At 53.8% G+C, this 17,401-nt stretch overlaps 1 long non-coding RNA gene across 1 annotated transcript; it reads left to right on the forward strand.

The window, feature by feature from the left end:
• The first annotated feature begins 14,942 nt into the window (after positions 1 to 14,942).
• Positions 14,943 to 16,870, forward strand: LOC122202619. Its single transcript, XR_006194770.1, has 2 exons — positions 14,943 to 15,734; positions 16,609 to 16,870. It is a non-coding gene; the product is annotated as an uncharacterized LOC122202619 (long non-coding RNA).
• Positions 16,871 to 17,401: the final 531 nt, after the last annotated feature.

The raw sequence follows: 17,401 nt of genomic DNA on the forward strand, positions 1-17,401 counted from the left end.
GGACATGGCCCAGTGCTCACTCTCAGCCTCTCTTCCCCCCACCCTTCTCTGCTTCAGTGGCTGTGTTGACTCTGCAAAGGCGTGGTGGGGCCAGGACAGGGAGGCGTTGTGGGGTCGTGGGTGGGGGGCTCAGGCACAGGACCGGAGAGCGGCAGAACTGCCCACTCCACCCTCGATCAGATTCGTGTTGAAGAGAACCTGTGTCCCTGCGCCGTGGTCCTGATGTCCATGAGGCAGGAGGGTCACAGGGTGGGGGAGCCCTGGTGCTGCTCGTAGTGTGAAAAGTCCACTCACGTGAGCATTCTCCATGGCCCGTTCTCTAAAGTCCATTCCCAAGAGCCAATCAGAGAGCTTGCAGCTCGCTCACTCATTCCTTCATTCCTTCATTCCTTCCATAAACCTTTCTTACTGCATATAGTATGCGAAAACCTGGCAGGGCCACCAAGATGAATAAAGAACCATTGGATTGGATCAGAACCCACTTCTGTTTCCAGAGTTTTAAGGTAGTCTGATGGGGACGATGAGGACAATTCCTCCGAAGCGTCCCTGTAGCCACCCTGCTCTCTGCAGCATTTTGGAGGCAGAGGATACAGTAATGGAGGGCAGTGGGAGGTGCTGGGGAAGGAAGGGAGGGCTTGGCTCTGGTGCCTACCTATTCTGTGTCCTGGGTTGCCAGATTCAGCAAAGACAAAAACAAAAACAAAAACAGGACTCCCACGGAAATTTGCATGTCAGATAAACCATGAAATGAGCTGATCTGCAATCCCATCCCTCCCGCTCCTGCTTGTTGCTATGTAGCCTGGGGGCATGGCACACGTGGCTTCTCCCTGCCCAGCCTGGCTGTCACCAGCACTGGGAAAAGAGGGACTGCAGAGTCCTTCAGGGTGTGTGTGGGAAGGGGGTGGGGTGGGGGCCTTCCCCATTCCACACAGCCTCCACCTCCGGGCAAGGGGTCTCAGCCCCTGTCCAGGGACCTGTGCCTTAATTTTAAAAAAGAATTATTTAGGATAAGTTCCATGCAATATTTGGGATATACTTACACTCAAAAGATTTGTTTCTTCTCTGAAATTAAAACCTAACTGGGCACCCTGAATTTTATCTGGCAATTGGATGGCCTGGGCAAGTGGGGGACAGACCCTCCCTGGGCCTCTGCTGCTTTATCAGCACTGCAAAGGTGACAAGGTGGGTCCATAAGAGCCAAGAACCTCCAGCTCCACAGAGAGCTAGCTGACTCTGCCTGTTTCACAGCATCACCTGGCCCAATGCCACCTGTTTGGAGGGCAGACGCCTCCAAAGTCTATGGAGAAGGGTCCGGGTGGTTGAGGAGACAGGCCTGCTCTTATGGAACCCCCAGTTTCCTCTCACTCCCAGGGGACAGGTCAGCCTGAGTGAATCATTGGCTGCCATTGCATGAGCGGGCTGGCTTAGGGACCGTCCTGGGTCATTAGAGGTCCCCAGACAAAAGTGATCCTGGGCGCTCTGCCCACCTCACTACTTTTTTGGCTACTAGTCCAACCGTGTCCTTGACTGCTGCAGGGGGAGGCCAGGGAGGGGAAGACGATCCCCAGTGTCACACAGCACACAGTGGAGAACCAAAAGCAACCCTCCAGCCGCTGGAGATTCTGTCCTGTGCCGCCTGGGAAAACACCCTCCTGGCCCTGCACAGCGTCCCCTGAGGGTCATCCTTGGGACCATGGGGGTTCTGCCCAAGAAAGACTAATGGGATCTTGGGGGGAGCTCTGCCCAAAAGGTGAGTGGTGCATTTGTCTGAAGCCAGTCTGGCCTGGGGCGTTGCTAACTGCTTTGAGCATAAACAATTCCATATGTCCGACAGGCTGATTAGCCACACAGAGACGGGGTGGGGCGGGGGGAGATTGTGAATAAGGAATCCATATTAACCAAAGATCCAGCGATAGAGGCCCAGCTGAAAGAAATTAAAAAGATCGTGTTTTCAAACACTGGCCCTCCAACCGGGGGATTTTTCTAGCTGCCAGCGAGTGCATTACAAATTTCAGACACTAACGTATTGACAAAAACAAACAAATAAGCAAAAGTTGAAATGCAGGAGGCCTCCTGGGTCTGATAGAAATCTCAACGATTCCCTCCTGCTTTGGTCTTTTTTTTTTTTTTTTTTTTTTTTAATGCAACTAACAATAATACCTAACAGAAAATTCGTCCACAGTCTGGATGCAGTTCATCCATTGTTCCTCTGCAAAAGTGTCGTCTCTTTAAGCGTCTGCATGTTGGCGATCGTTAGGAGGAAAGAGCTAAGCAGAGTTTCCTTTATTTATTTATGTCCCTTTTGCTGAATTCTGATGAAGCGCAGGCAGGCAGGCAGCAGAGCATCTGGCTTCTCAGAGAGATGGCTGCATGGAGAGGGGCCCTGGTTCCGGACACAGAGAGTGTGTGCTGGCTCTCTTGAGCGGATGGGGATTCCATCTTGTCGGTGGTTGGGGGTCTGCAGTGAAATCTCTCACCTCCCTGTGTGGACATTCTCCCAGGTCCTGCTCCGGGCACCCCCTGCCCTGTTCCCTCTTTGGCCCTGTGCAGGCTGTGTGTGGAGCAGGGGATTCGGGCTGAGAGCCTCACTTATGTGCGGAGGGTAAGGGGGGTTGGGAGGGGCACAGATGTTACGTCCAAAGCAAGGCGCTCCCGCTCCCGTAGGTCCTAGAAACCACATGTTCTGAAGCCACACTGCAGGATCCAGGCATGTTTGGTGGGGAGGTTAGTGGGGGTGCCCACACAGGGGGAATCAAGTCCTCTCCTGACTTTGCGCCTCTTGAGGGGTCCTCATGGGACAGAAGGGAAAGGTTCTGCCTTGAAGGAGCATATGTTGTGACAAAAGACGGAGAAGATAGTCTTCTCTCTGTCTATTTTTTTTTTAACGTTTATTTATTTTGAGAGAGAGTGAGAGAGCATGAGCAGGGGAAGGGCAGAGAGAGAGAGAGGGAGAGAGAGAATCCCAAGCAGACTCCCTTCTGTCAGCGCCGAGCCCAATGTGGGACTTGAACTCACGAACCGTGAGATCATGACCTCAGCCAAAATCAAGAGTTGGATGCTTAACCGACCTGAGCCAGGTGTCCTGGGAGTCTTTTCTTTATGCTCAGATGATGTCACTACCTTTCAGAATCTGGTGAAAGGTTAGGATGGTGGCCTTGTAACTGGACGGAGCTCCTTGTCATTGGACAGGTGACAGTGACGGTGTGTGACATTTATTGACCCCACTGCCCCATTCCAGGACTACTGCAGAGTTATTGTGCTTTCAAGTGGGAAGGCACACTTATTTTTTCTCTAGTAAAACCAGGAAATTATCGTGGACACTCAGAGAGCTCAAGTAATTTGTGCAAATTCACACAGCACTTGGTAGTCAGATGTGCCTTGGAAACCCAGACCCTGGCCTCCCAGCCCTGAGAAGCTCTGTGGTGACCGGCTGGCTCATCAGGCCCGGAAAGGGTCTGTGTCTGACGTGACTGACGACTCAGCAATGTGTCCATTGTGGGGCGTCCTTGTCGAGAACACAGACATGGCAGCGGGAACGCCAGGCATTCCTGGGGCCGCGGACACTCTGGGCCTTGGACCGCCTGGCCAGGGTCTAAAGCGGATGTGGACAGCCCCTGAAGGTCCTGCAGCCTGGCGCAGCACGTCTGAGAAGGAGAGGAAAAGGCACAGCGCAGCCCGTGCCCACCCCACCCCGGGTCATGCAGGAGAGCAGATGCAGGAACCATCTGAATGACCAGCATTTCCAAGATTGCATTAGCGTGACCTAGCGGCCTGGGGCTGGGCACAGACCCTGGTGGGAGAGGTCGACTGTCCCCTCTGAGTTCAAATGAGGGGTGTGGCTCAAATGAGCAACATGTCCTCTCTCATTGTGGCCCTTTGCAGAAGTTAAATTTTTTCTTTTAAAAAAAAATTTTTTTTTTAATGTTTATTTATTTTTGAGACAGAGAGAGACAGAGCATGAATGTGGGAGGGTCAGAGAGAGAGGGAGACACAGAATCGGAAGCAGGCTCCAGGCTCTGAGCTCTCAGCACAGAGCCCGACGTGGGGCTCGAACTCACAGACCGTGAGATCATGACCTGAGCTGAAGTCAGACGCTTAACCGACTGAGCCACCCAGGCGCCCCTAAATTTTTTCTTTTTTTAATGAAGACCTCAGAACGCTGCCTTTTTGGGAAGCTCTAGAAACCCCCTGGGAAACATCTCTTTGGATACTCACCACCTGCAGAGAAAATGGTCTATATGTCCAGCAGTTTGGCGTCTGGAGATCAGAGAAGACAGCATCATGTGCAGGGCTTGAGAATAATTCTGTGGATTGGGATGGGGACAGAATGCCTTGCTGACGGTGGCAGTCAGAGCTCAGCTTTGGCATGCCACCGATCCAGGTTCAAACCCTAGCTCTGCCGTCTACTGACAGTGTGACCTTAGGAAAGACAGGTTTCCTCTGTGCTTTGGGTCCTCATCTGTAAGCGGGGCTGGTCATCTATGACCTTGACCTCAGAGAGGTATACTTTAGTGGGTAGGAACAAAGTGTAGCTGGTTCTTGGATCCCAGCAGAGTGAAGGAACAGCCCTGGGGAGGGAAAGGAGGGCTTGTAAAGTGTGGGGTGCCCAAGGGGGCTCCCCTTGGCCTCTCAGAGGATAGGGGCTGGTGGGGGTAGATTCTTCTCATTCCCTCCTGCTGTGAATCCACTACGTTCTTTTGGACTTGGGGTTCTGGTATCAGTGGGGGAAGAGAGTGATGTGTTATGTCAAACTAGCACTGTTATTGCCAAGATGGGGAAACTGAGGCCCAAGGAGGGGAAGGGGTATCTTCTTGAGGCCACAGAAAGAGAATTGGCTGAAGGCAGGTCTGACCTGCCGGTTTCCTGCCCCCTCCGTGCTGACCTCTGCCTATGCACCTGCCTCCCCTAGGGAGGTATGCACCGTGAGAGCACTTGGCCCAGAGATGGCTGCAGGAATCCAGAGTGTTCCCCGCCCCCCCTCAGCCTGTCTTCTGCATTTCCCTAGGAAAGTGACCAGAGGCACTGGGCGTCACCTGGACAGCTGAGGGGAGTCACCCATGTGATGGGGAGAGAGGAGGAAGAGTCCCAGCTCTGTCCTCACTAGGCTGTGGCACGGTGCACGTGGCTTTACCTGCCTCATCTGTGAAATGGGAGCATGACTCCAACCTTCTAGGCTGTTGTGAGGATTGGCTATTCATTGGACAGGTACTGATTGGTTATTGTCTAAGTGCCAGGCTCTGCTCCAGAAAGGGGGACAGGCGTGAGCTAGATGGGGGTCCCATCCACATGAGGCTCCCTCTGTAGCGGAGCAGACAGTCAAGAGACATGCAAAAGAGGAAGTCATGGGATCTTTTCACATTGAGATAATAACGCAACAGAGCGGCGCGAAAGCGCGTGAATGGCATGGGCAGGGTAGGAACTGCTTCAGAATGAGAGTGAAGCAGGGGTGTACAGCCCCTCCCAGGCTGTGGCAACTGCAAATGCCAAGGTCCTGGGGGCAGGAAGGAGGCCAGCAGCCGGAGTACAATGGGAATGGAGAGGGATGCCGTGGAGAAGCGGCGGGGCCAGGCAGAGGGCTGAGCTGGGTTCAGCCAGTAGTTGATGTTCAACCATGTTCAGGTTGGCTCCGACGGCAAGAGGCCAAGGGGAGCCCCCTTGGGCACCCCACACTTTACAAGCACCACAGGCTGGTATGTGACTCCTCTCAGACACGGGTGCCTGGTCCAGGCCTGGCAGGAAGGTAGTAGTTGGTGTCCATGCATATCTGGGGGGGCGGCGAGGTCTCGAACTGTCTCTGGTGGCTGGAGAGAGGTCAACAGGCTAGAGCAGAGCTGGTGAGGCCAAAAGACAGGCACTGTGAATTGCTGTGGCTGGAGCCATCCCAGACAACACGGGCATCTCGGTGGTGGTGGGGGTGGGGGTGTCACCAAGTCCCCGACAGTGATAACGCACAGTGGGAAGAAAGAAACCCTCAGAACAGAATAGCTTGCTTGGATCAGCAACTCTGAAAGTGTGACGCCATGGTTTAGCAGCCACTGTTGGTTGTCCTTCTGACCCAGGCCCCTCCTTCTTCCTTTACAAGGCTATATTCGGGTATACATCTTTCATGGGCCTTGGGGGAGGCAGGTTCAAGCTGCAGCCCCTGTCACAAGGAGTAAACTATGAGAAGTTTTAGCTAGAAGTTCCATGGGCGCCCCCCTAAGCCTAAAGAAGTACCTAAGATCACTGAGTTAGGCTCAAGCAACTTAGGAACGTTTTATGCTGGGACAACTTATTACCCAACTGCAAAAGCAATATAAAGAACTGAAAGAAAAAAGTAATGATTTTAATTTATTCTTAAATAACTACAATTGCATACCGATGAGATGGTTGTCCCTGTCGGGCACTGCACAACTTCTCAGACTTTGGATTTGGATTGGACATTGCTGCTGTCATCTTCTGTTCCACGTTGGTTTCCATTCCATGCTTGTTTTTTTTTTTTTTTTTTTAATTACAGCAACCACTGAAAACTTAGCTTCTCAAAGATCTGATACCATTAGAGGGATATAGCATGATCTAATGTGGAAACTATGAAGTAATGTGAACTAGGAGTTCCTGTGGTAACCGGTATTGCTGTGTTTCTCTTGAAAATGTGAAATATCCTGCAGCGCCCCAGAATTTTGTTGTGGCAGTCTGGGGTGGCTCAGTCTGCAGTCTGGGGAACATGGGTGCAAAGCAATCAGTCATTGGTTTAATCAGGAGCACGTGCCAAAGTTCTGGCCAATGAAACGTGAAGGAGTCTTTTGGAAGATTTGTGGGGAAAGGTGTACTTTGCCCATAAAAGATGTTTGGGAAGAAGTCATCTCCCGCCACTGCTGGCTTCCGTAGTGTCCTCAGGGGTGTTCTGGAACTGCGTCTTCCATCCTGGGTCCAATGGGGGTCACCATCCCAAGGAGAACACTCTGAGGTGAGCGGAGGGGAAAGATGGAGGGGCTCTGGCTGTGACGCCATCTTCGGCTGCCGGATCCTGGAAGCACCCACCTCTGGACTTCCTATTTCGTGAGCTCAGACCTTCCTTGAGAGTTTAACCTGTTTAGAACTGGATTTCCTGTTCACCTGCAGCCCAAAGCGCCCTTCCCAATACTCCAGCAAAGGATGCTTGGGAAACTGCTTTCCCTCCTTCATTAAGGGTCACCTATCAAAGCCTCTGAGAAATCCCACAATTCTCTGCTTACTTTTGTTCAGAGTGCAGAGTGCAGAGTTTGCCAGATTCACTTGACCGAGGAAACCTTTTTTCCATAGAACCTCATTAACATCTCACAAGACACTCCTGTGCCAAAAAACACACTTTTGAAAAGGATGCCTTAGATCCCTTCTTATAGCTGCTCGGCCCCACCCGCCCCAGAAGCCCTGACACACAGACTCCCACCTCAGAGGCGCGCCAGGGTCCACATGTGTTTCTGTTCAATGGGGGAGACTAAATGAAGCCAGATGTACCTGGGCAGCCCACAGGCAGGAGAAGCAATGATTTAATGGCTCAGCTATGCGGGGATTAGCTTGCTAGAGAGCTCCCAAGGAGGGGTTGGGGACTTGCCGCCAGTCTGCTAATGGATTCAGCAGAAATGCCCCTGAGGGCTGTGCGTGACTGCCATGTGCACGAACGTGCCGTGTCCGTGACCTCTGTGTTAGTAAGTACCGTGTGTCCGTGATGGCCGTCCTATGACCCCCATGCCCATGACTGCAGTGACCATCATCACGGTGTCCATGACTGTTCTGTCCATGACTACTGTGTTCGTGACCTCTGTGTCCCTGAATCTTATGTCCATCACCTCTGTGTCAATGATCCCAGTGCCCGTGACTGCTGTGTCCATGATCACAGTATTAATGACTTCTCTGTCCATGACAACTGTGCCCATAACTGCTATGCCCGTGACTGCTGTGCCATGATCTCTGTGTCCATGACCTCTGGCCCAAGTCTCTATGCCATGACCGCTACGCCCATGACCCTGAGTCCATGGCTGCGGTGTAGAGGGTCAGAACTTCTGTACTTCTCAGGACAAGGTGCCCCCAGCCCAGGAGAACCACTAGCTGGGGCACTTAGGCCATTCCCTTCCCACTCTGGGGCCAAGAGATTATCCGGCCCAGGGGTTTTCAAACAGTGTCCCTAGGACCCTGGGGGCTCTGAACAAGCCCCTTAGGGCTGATCCAGCCCCTTAGCTGATTCTGCCAAGACAGCTTTTTATTTATTCTTTTTATCCGCTGGGTTTCCATGTAGGAATTCACTAGAAGAAAAGCCTTCGTGGCAGGAAAAAAAGTCTAAAACCACTGATGTTGTCCAGCCGTGCATTTTGCAGAAGAGAAGACGGGGGCCTCCCTAGAGATTTGTGGGAGAGCCAGAACAGAGGGAGGGGCTGGGGTCAGGGCAGGGGAGGGGAGGACACAGCCCGCGGAGGCAGTGGTTTCTTCTCCCTGCTGACTTTGCCTGCCGTGACCCAGGAGAAAAGCCCTTTGAAACAGTCAGAGATGCGGCCGGGAGCGGCCGGGAGCCACACAAAGCGTGCTTCTCCAACTTGGGTCACTGGCGAGGAACCAGGAGGCAGGCTGGGAACTTGGCCTTGGAGGTGGGGTGCACTTATTGGCTCAGCTGAGGTTTAGAGGCTGACAAATGGCCACTCACCCCAGGCCAGGCACCTCTACACAAGAGCTCAGCTTCTTGTAACTGCCTGAGCTGGGTCTCAGCCCGCCCACCGGTACCAATTTAGCAACGGGGGCTTTAAAAGGTGTGTAATATCCAAGAGGAAAATAAGCTTGTGGGTTGAAGAAGATCTTTCAGTCTATCGTATTAATTAACATGTTTATCTTTATGCCAGTGCGGTTGTAAAATAACAATCTATAATATCAACGTATATTATAATTATGTTCATATGAATCATATAGGTTTATGGAGGAGCAGGCCCATGCAAGGAAAAAATGTCTACCCAAGTTATGATGAAGTCATGATGTGTCCTGGGTAAGTGACAGTGGACTTCAGACCTTGTATCTGTTTGCTTGGGCTGCCATGACAAATACCACTGACTGGGTGGCTTAAATAACAGGTTTATTTTCTCCCAGTTCTGGAGGCCAGAAGTGTGAGATCAAGGCGCCCTTAGGTTTGGTTCCTGCTGAGGCCCCTCTCCCTGGCTTATAGCTGGCCGCCTTCTCCCTGCGTCCTTACCCAGTGTTCCCTCTGTGTGTGTCTGTGCCCTGGTTTCTTCTTTTTTATTTTTTTTAAAACATTAAAAAAAATGTTTATTTATATTTATATATATAGAGAGAGGGAGACAGAGAATCCCAAGCAGGCTCCACACTGTCAGTACGGAGCCCTATGTGGCTCAAACCCGTGAACCGCGAGATCATGACCCAAGCTGAAACCAAGGGTTGGACGCTTAACAGACTGAGCCACCCAGGCACTCCCCTCATCTCTTTTCATAAAAACACCAGTTACACTGGATTAGAGCCCACTCTGATGACCATATCTTAATTTAATTTAATTTAATTTAATTGCCTTTTTTAAGGACCTTATGTCTAAATACGGTCCCATTCTGAGGCACTGGAGGTTAGACCTCAACAGACGAATTGGGAGGGGGCACCACTTAGCCCTGAGATCTTCTCTCTTGAGTTCATGTTTCCCTCGCAACTGTCTTCCTTCCTTCTTCCTCTCCCTCACTCTCTCTCTTTCTTCTTTTTGAAAAGAGATGGGCTCTAAATAGAATGAGCCCTGCATGAGAGACACCTGCTTTCAGATGGGGAATCTGTCCAGCTCCCTGGTTCTGTCTGTAGGGCCATGAGCCAAGACGCCCTCCAGTGCTGGGCTCTGTGCAGGTTTAAGCTGCTAGAAGGAGTATAAAGGGCACTGGTGCCATAGGGTGGATTCTGGCACTTTTCCTTCCCTTCAGCTGCCAGGGCTTGGTCAAACTATATTCAAGATGTGCTGTATTGGAATTCTGAGATTATTGGGGGTTGATCGTGACTATGGAATATCCAGGTATGTGGGATTCATAGCCCATCACAAGCTCCAGGTGTTAGAGAGCCCCTCCCCACCTGCTTCAATTCGACCCCATCCCAGCCATCTTCAGCTGTACGGGGTAGACATGGGGTGTGTCTTTTGATATGGAAATGGCTCCATTTCCTTAGGATTGAACATGTAGAGGATCTCACAGCCTCCCGAACGCTGGAAATCCTTTCTGCTTTATTAGGATTTTGTCAGGAAAGGGGGTTGAGAGACTCAGGATGAGAGAGCCCTCAACCGCCCCTGTTTCCATGTCACTGGAGAGCTATTCTGCTGCCCTTGAAAATTAAATGCTACTTTCGAGTGTGGCTATCCATGTGAACTTTGTGAACATTTATTGATTTTATTTTAAATGGGTCCTTCTGGGGCGCCTGGGTGGCTCAGTCAGTTAAGCGTCCGACTTCAGCTCATCTTGAAGTCCGTGAGCTCGAGCCCCGCATCGGGCTCTGTGCTGACAGCTCAGAGCCTGGAGCCTGCTTCAGATTCCGTGTCTCCCTCTCTCTCTGCTCCTCCCCTGCTCACAATCTGTCTCTCTCTCTATCTCTCTCTCAAAAATAAAGATTAAAAAAAATTTAAATGGGTCCTCCTGAGGTTAATCCCAATATGAGGAAGAACAGGAAGAGAAGGAGAAAGGGGAGGGGCAGGAGAAGGCAGTGCGGGTCTCTGAGTTGGATTCCCTTTTGTTTTGCCCTGTGCTCTTGTGGCCTTGCCTCTTCTGGGGTCTCTCATCCTGAGACACAGCCTTGGTGTGTCGCAGAGATTTTGTCCCCTTGGATATGCTCCAGCACCTTGGTGGGTCTTATGATCGTAATGTCAGATTCAGGGGCATGGGTTGCAATCATTCTATAGCTAGAACCAACCCACCTGGGCCAGGATGGGGCCTGGTGACCCCACCTGGAGAGCAGGTGGTGTAGGACTTTTGGAAAGGGGCTGATGGCCTCCTGGCAATCACCCCTCTCCACCTGGTCTCTACAAGTGGGAGGAGAGCCTGGAATGGAGGGCTTGAGGCCTGGGGTCAGCCCCTTCCCTGAGACCCATTTCACCTATGGCTTTGAGCGAGTTTTCCTTCTCTGCACTTCGGGCTCCCCATCTCCTGAATGAGGAAGTTGGACCAGATGAGTCCATTGGTGCCCATGAGGCACCAGCCGCCAGGGGAGGTGCCGAGGACACACAAAGACAAGAAAATGAGCCCACACACCTCTTGGTTTGTGTGGTTTTCACCCTACAGATGCAAAACCAGAGACTCGAAGAAGTAGGGTAGCTCGCTCAAGGTGGCAGGACCGACTACTGGGATGCAGGGCCGAGCCAGGCTGATGTCCTGTCCAAAGCTCCTTCTCCACATTGACGTCTGGCAGGGAAAACCAGGCAGGTAGGCAAGGGATTGTTGCGGCATGGATTACACCAATGCCCTGGGGCCGGATGAACGCATTCACATCATGGTAGCTGATTCAGGGGTCACAAAGAAGCTCCCCCTTGAGTGGTGTCCTAGGGAACAAGATGGGCTGTGTCCGGGGGTGAAGCAGCAGGAAAGCGCTTCAGGTGGAGTGGAAAGAAGGAGCAAAGTCAAGAGAGTGAAAGCCTATCGAGTCTAACTCCCCCCTTGGCAAAGGGAGGCAGTCTAGGGCGACTGGCTGTGCACAGGGTGTGTGGTGGAGAGGTGCAGGGGAGGGGGCGGGAGGGGGCTGGCTGGGGTCAGTCTGAGGAGGGCCGTGAAGGATCATGCCAAGCAGTTCAGCTTGCTCCTTAAGCTGATGGGGGGCTATTGAGGGTTCTTAATGGGGTACGAATGAATCTTTTAGGGGGAGGCCATATGGAGGGTAGAACAGGGCAAGGAGAATCAAGAGTCCTTCTTCTGACTCTTTGATCCTCTGTCTGACCCCAGTTCACACCCCCAGGAAAGAGTGGCTGAAAAGGAGGAGGATTCAGGTCCCAGAGGCCTTAGGCAGGTGGCGGGGCTCCCAAACACTCATCCTATAAAAACCCACCTTACAAGCTAACGGGGAAGGACACGAAGCCCCAGATGTGTGTGGCGCGGCTACAGATGAGCACACTTAGAGGGAGCGAGTGGTTGGGGAACGAAGGGCTGATTCAAAGGCAGTAATCCCCGCCGTGTCTCATTTCCAAATCTCGGCTCGGCTGTCTGCCCCGTCTGCCTGCTCTGTCCCCCACACGAGGCGAATCCCCTTCCCCGCCTGGGACAGGATTGAGAGTGTTCAAGGTTTTACCCGGGTGGCTTTCGTCTGGGAGGCTTGATGTCCTGCACTCCATTCAGTGGAGTCAGCGCTGGCTCCACTTTGACAGCGTCCCCTAGACGTTAGAAAGGGCTGAGACAGAGGCAGATGGGCGGCGGGGGAGGAGACTCACATCTGTCAGGAACCTGGGCTACCAAGGGTGCCCACACACCAAAAGCCCAAACTTCACACGCGCCAGTATGTGTAGATGTTGGAGTGGAGTCAATGAATAGGCGGCAGGTGGAGGAATGGCTTGTCGCTGAGTGTAGACTGAGTGGCCAGATGAGAGAGTCAATGAGTGAATAAGGCTAGGGTATGCCGCAGCAGGGAGCAAACAAAGATTCGTCCTTGCTTGTGCACACGGCCTTTTTTGAGCTGTCAAGCGGGCTTCAGGATGGGATTAGATATGCCTTGATTTGGGGAGGTGCCTGTGGAAGATTAAAGGCAGAGGGCGGGGAAGCTCAGGGCGGGTCTGAGACCCGAGACCCGAGGAAGGACAAGGGGAGGGACCGACTCTGGGGAGGAGCTCGAGCACTGGACACTTTTGACAAGGTCTGGAGCAGGCCGAGGGGGAGCCCCTAGCCCAACATTGCCCACTCGCAGAATCCCATTTCTGGCCCAGTCACGGTGTGCCATCTGTGGGGAGAGCCCGAGGGAAGCAAGCACACCCTCGCGTGAACACCGTGCCGGGTTCAGAGGGCACAGCTGGCCGGTGTCAATCAGCCCTGCTTCCAGCAGCTTCTCTGGAAGGGGGCGCCTCCACGGCTGCTGTGGTGGGCTGGGAGCTGGGCTCCATTCACTCCTCGCTCTGAATCCAGCCTCTTTGTCGGGCTGCAGCTGGTCACTGGGACGCGGTTAACCATGATGTCTGGCGGGGGGTGGGGGGCTCACACTGGCCATGAAAGGCTCTGGTTCAGGGGAGACGCATGTCAGCTCCAGCGGCCACCACGGGCCAAGGCCCATCCTCTACCACGAGGGGTCTAGCCGGTGAAAGTCGCCTCCCGTCCGGAAGGGAGGGGGCTGGGAGCATCAGCACAATGCTAACACCTGCCATGACGCGTGAGGAAAAGGTGCGCCTGGGGGACGGGAAGAAAGGAGTCAGTGCTGTGACTGCAAGAAGGGAGGGGAGAATGGGGGAGCGGCAGTTCGGGAGTGGAGGGGTGAAGGATGGGGGGCGGCACGAACAAGCGAATATGAGGATAAATAAGGAAGAAAGGAGGGGATGAGATGGCCTGAAGGTTGGGGTGCAGAGGGTGACATGGGAATGGGTGAACAGGGGTGACAATGGAGAAGCAAAGGGGAGAGGGCGCAGGCCTCACTGGCTTTGAAAGGACCACAGGCTGCATTTGTCCTCCAGATCGCACCGGCGGCCCCTGGGTGGTCGCTGCAAAGGTCATGGGAAGGGATGTCGACAGCATCCCACCGTGTTGAACCTTGAGATCAGAGTTTGGGGCTGATGTCTGTGCCCCGCTTTTGCAGACAGGGGTTGATGGCTGCCAGCCTGCTGTGACCCTCCCATGCTGGGCGGCCCCAGAAATGCCCTTTGCCCACCAGGAAGTCCAGCATGCCCCAAATCTGCCCAGTGAAAATGCATCTCCTTTTGCTTTAAGCCTCTAAGATTCTTTTAAAAGAAAGAAGCCTCTCAACAACCCCACTCCCAATCACTGAAGGGCAGGTGGGGGCCACTGGGGGGAGAGACCTGGTACTCGCTCTCGAGGACAGCTGGGTGAGGGCCTGCCCACAGGAGAGCTATGAAGTGGCCTTGGGCAAGCTCCTTCCATCGTGGGGCCTCAGGTTCCCCACCTGTAAAAGGGAAGGGGTTCGGCTGGATCCTATTTTGTAGCAGAGTGGAGCCAAGATCCTGGGTGATGACCATAGGTAATTGGTTTGATGCCTAGAGAGGAGCCGAGTTGTACAACCTTTGTCCCCGTGCACAGGAATTGTCCTGCCTTTGAGGTGTGCAGGCTGGCCTGCTGGCGATCTAAGCCAGGCCACCGGCTCCGGATGAAAGGGCCGGTGAGAATAGCCCGGGCTGGGTTTGTGGACGCTCTCACTTCTGTTTGCTACCGAACAAACAGCACACAGCAGGCAGGCAGTGCCAGGGACGCACACAGAGCAGGCTCCAGGGCGCGAGCACGGGGCCCTGGGCATCTTTACTTTCGAAGTGTGCCCGAAGTTCAGAACTCAACAAATCCTGCCCAAAGCGGGGAATCTGGCAGGTCAGAAGGCCCAGAGCTGCAGGTCTGCTGCCTTTTCTGTAAACCTTGTATTGAAGTATCATATGCTTACAGAGCAGGTCATGCATACCAAGTGTCCATTCTGATGGAATTTCACAAAGCGTGAATACACCTGCGTGGCCAGCACTGCGATCAAGAAATAGAACATGCCCGGCATCCCGGAGACCTCGGTTCTCCTTTGTGTCTGGCTTCTTTCTCTCCGCAGAAAGTCCAACTTTGGACTTCTCTCCTCCTCATTGTTGCAGAGTGTTCCGTTGTATGGCCCTGACTGTCCCACCTCAGGCTGGCACTGGCACTCAGGGGTCTCCCTGTCACCTGCAAGGCAATTGTTGCTGCCCTGCCATTACATTCTTCTGCATTCTACCTCTTCCTGTGCCACCACGTTCATCGTAGCCTGAGCATGATCTATCACAGGTCGCAAAACCGTGAGAGCAAGGAGGCGGAGGCCAGAGCCCCGAGTCGGGCCTGCTAAAAGCCACAGCAGCACTGCTTGTGGGAGGTGGGGGTGACGTGGAGGGGTGGGGGAGAGCACGGTGCCGGAACAGGCCGGCCTGGGCTCCTCTGCCACCACGAAGGTGGGTGGCCAGGGTCCCTAAGTGTCACTGTGATTATTATGCAGGGGGTGATGTCACTTGGATGTCAGATTTCTGGCCACCTGGCAAAGGTAGGAGAGGATGAGTTGACAGGAGGGCCGCACAGGCTACTGTGGCCCCAAGTGTGCAGATGGCTGCAGGGACAGCGAGGCAATCGGATGGTTAGGACTGGTGCGCGGACAGGATGGGAAGGCAAAGAGAAGGAATAAGAAGGGGAGTTGCCAAGGTGCAGCAATCTGCAGAAAGTGGGGAGTCCTGCATGGGGGCCTTTTGAACAGGGTCCCCCCCGCTCCTTCCCTGGAGCCCCTCCGTGTCAGGCACAGTACACGCCCACAGGCGGCGTTGATGAAGAGAGGTCTGAATTCCCAGGACAGGACCTCTAGATGGAAGGAGACAATGTCCCTCCCACCTGCCCACCTGATGGGGCCTCATGTGACCCCTAGGTCCTACAAGCTGTCGGACAGCTGCAGGGTCTTGGCTGTTGCTCTGTAGGGCCTTGGGAAGGAGGCAGGCTTGAGTCCATTAGCTCGGTGCTGTTCTCTGGAGAGCGTGCAGGGGGATTATGGGCTGCTTTGCCGCCTCCCGACTTTCGGGGACCACCCCTTTGGGACTGGATCCAAGGAAGTGAGCGATACCATTATTAGACGTGAGTCAGCAGTGCTTCTTCTTTTCCTCTTCCTCCTCCTCCTCCCAACGCCTGAATCCAGCCTGGGTGGGAGGGGGTGTGGGGCGGGAGCAGCAGCAGGAAAGGCAGTGGCCTGGGCGAGCCTGGTCTGGCTCTCAGGCCTGGGCTCTGCTTTGGCCCCACCTCCTCTGGGCTGCCTTTCCGTCCATCCAGGGAACTAGGGTGTGAGTGCCTTTTGGTCTGGGGGTCCTTCCAGGTTCTGGCATCCTCCAATGGTGAGGGACAGCCCTACCCCCGCGTGGGCTGACCAGAACTCCCCCACGATCCACTCAGGATCCCCTGTCCCAGCATCCAGGAGACCAGGGCCTAGGGGAGAAAGGAGGATGGGGTAGGGAGGGTGAGTGTGAGGGCTATGCCAAGGAGACGGGAGAGGCAGAAGGTGTATTTTCTGTGATCACCATGAGAACAATAGCCACCATTAATCAAGGGCTTACTTACCCTGTAGCAGACACAGTACTGAGGATTTTATGTTACATAGTGTCTTGTCTAATCCACACTATCGAGGCCCCGTGACCCAATGGGGACGGGGCCCTCAGACCTCAGGGAGTCAGAAGGTCAGTGCCAGGCCCCAGAAGGGCCAGCGGCTGCTCCACTGCAGGCTGCTCAGAGGCTCAGAGGGAGAAGCTGTGGGAGAGAGTGCTCCATGCTCCGGGCTAGTCCCTAGCAGATCCCCTTCTGGATCCTGTGTCTTTGATGGTCATGGTAGGATGGTCCCCAGACTTTGCTAGGTTCAGTGGCTGGGAACGTCAGTCAAAAGCTCAGGCATGCAAGAAATGGAATTTCCTCAAATTTCCTATGACAATTCAATTCTCTTTCTGGTTGCCTTCCCACCAAGGTGATGCACATGGGACCCTGTGCACTTGTGGCCCTCTCCTCCCTCGGGATGTGTGAGATCTGGGAGCTGGTGCAGGTGTTGGATGAATGGGACACCTGGCTTCTTGGACACCACTGGGGCACGAAAACACTGTAAAGCCCCTGAGGCCTCATCTGCCTGGAAATAATCCTGCAGCACAAATTTTCCAGAACCCTGCCTCTTCCCCAGCCACAGAGCCCAGGCATTTTGCTTCCTGATCCCACAAATATACTTGGGAGTTTCATGTGGGGTTCATCTTCTTGGGATCTACTGACAACTCCATTGATGTCACTCCCTCTGGCCCCCTCCACTCCTTGTGCCCAGGGAGACCCAGCCACAGGAGCTGGGAGCGCTTGCTCTGACTCACTGTGTATCCTTCATATCCTTTATCAGAGACCGTTGGCCCTCCTTGTTTCCCGATAGAGATGGCTTTCTGGGGTCTCATGCCAGAAAGAGATGTCCAGCTTCTGTGTTTCCTGCAGCCTTATCCCTTCCCCAAGGCAGTTAGACAGACCTCCAGGGCCTACAGGAGAAAGGAGGTGGCTCGAGGGATGGCCCATGCCAGGCCCATGGAGACCAAGCCCCACAGCTGGGTGTTCGGGCCGTGCCCCAGCCCCCACAGGGCCCTCCGTGAGGACTCAGACATGCTCCCACGGCAACTCTGATCTGTTCCATTCCAGCAGAACCAGGAAACAGAAGGGGTTCCCCAGAAAGTCACCAGGACCCCCGCTAGAGAGCCCCATATCTGCTCTCAGGCCACCAAATCTGCTACTAA

The sequence above is a fragment of the Panthera leo genome, chromosome D2, assembly GCF_018350215.1.
Source record: "Panthera leo isolate Ple1 chromosome D2, P.leo_Ple1_pat1.1, whole genome shotgun sequence".
Lineage (NCBI taxonomy): Eukaryota > Metazoa > Chordata > Mammalia > Carnivora > Felidae > Panthera > Panthera leo.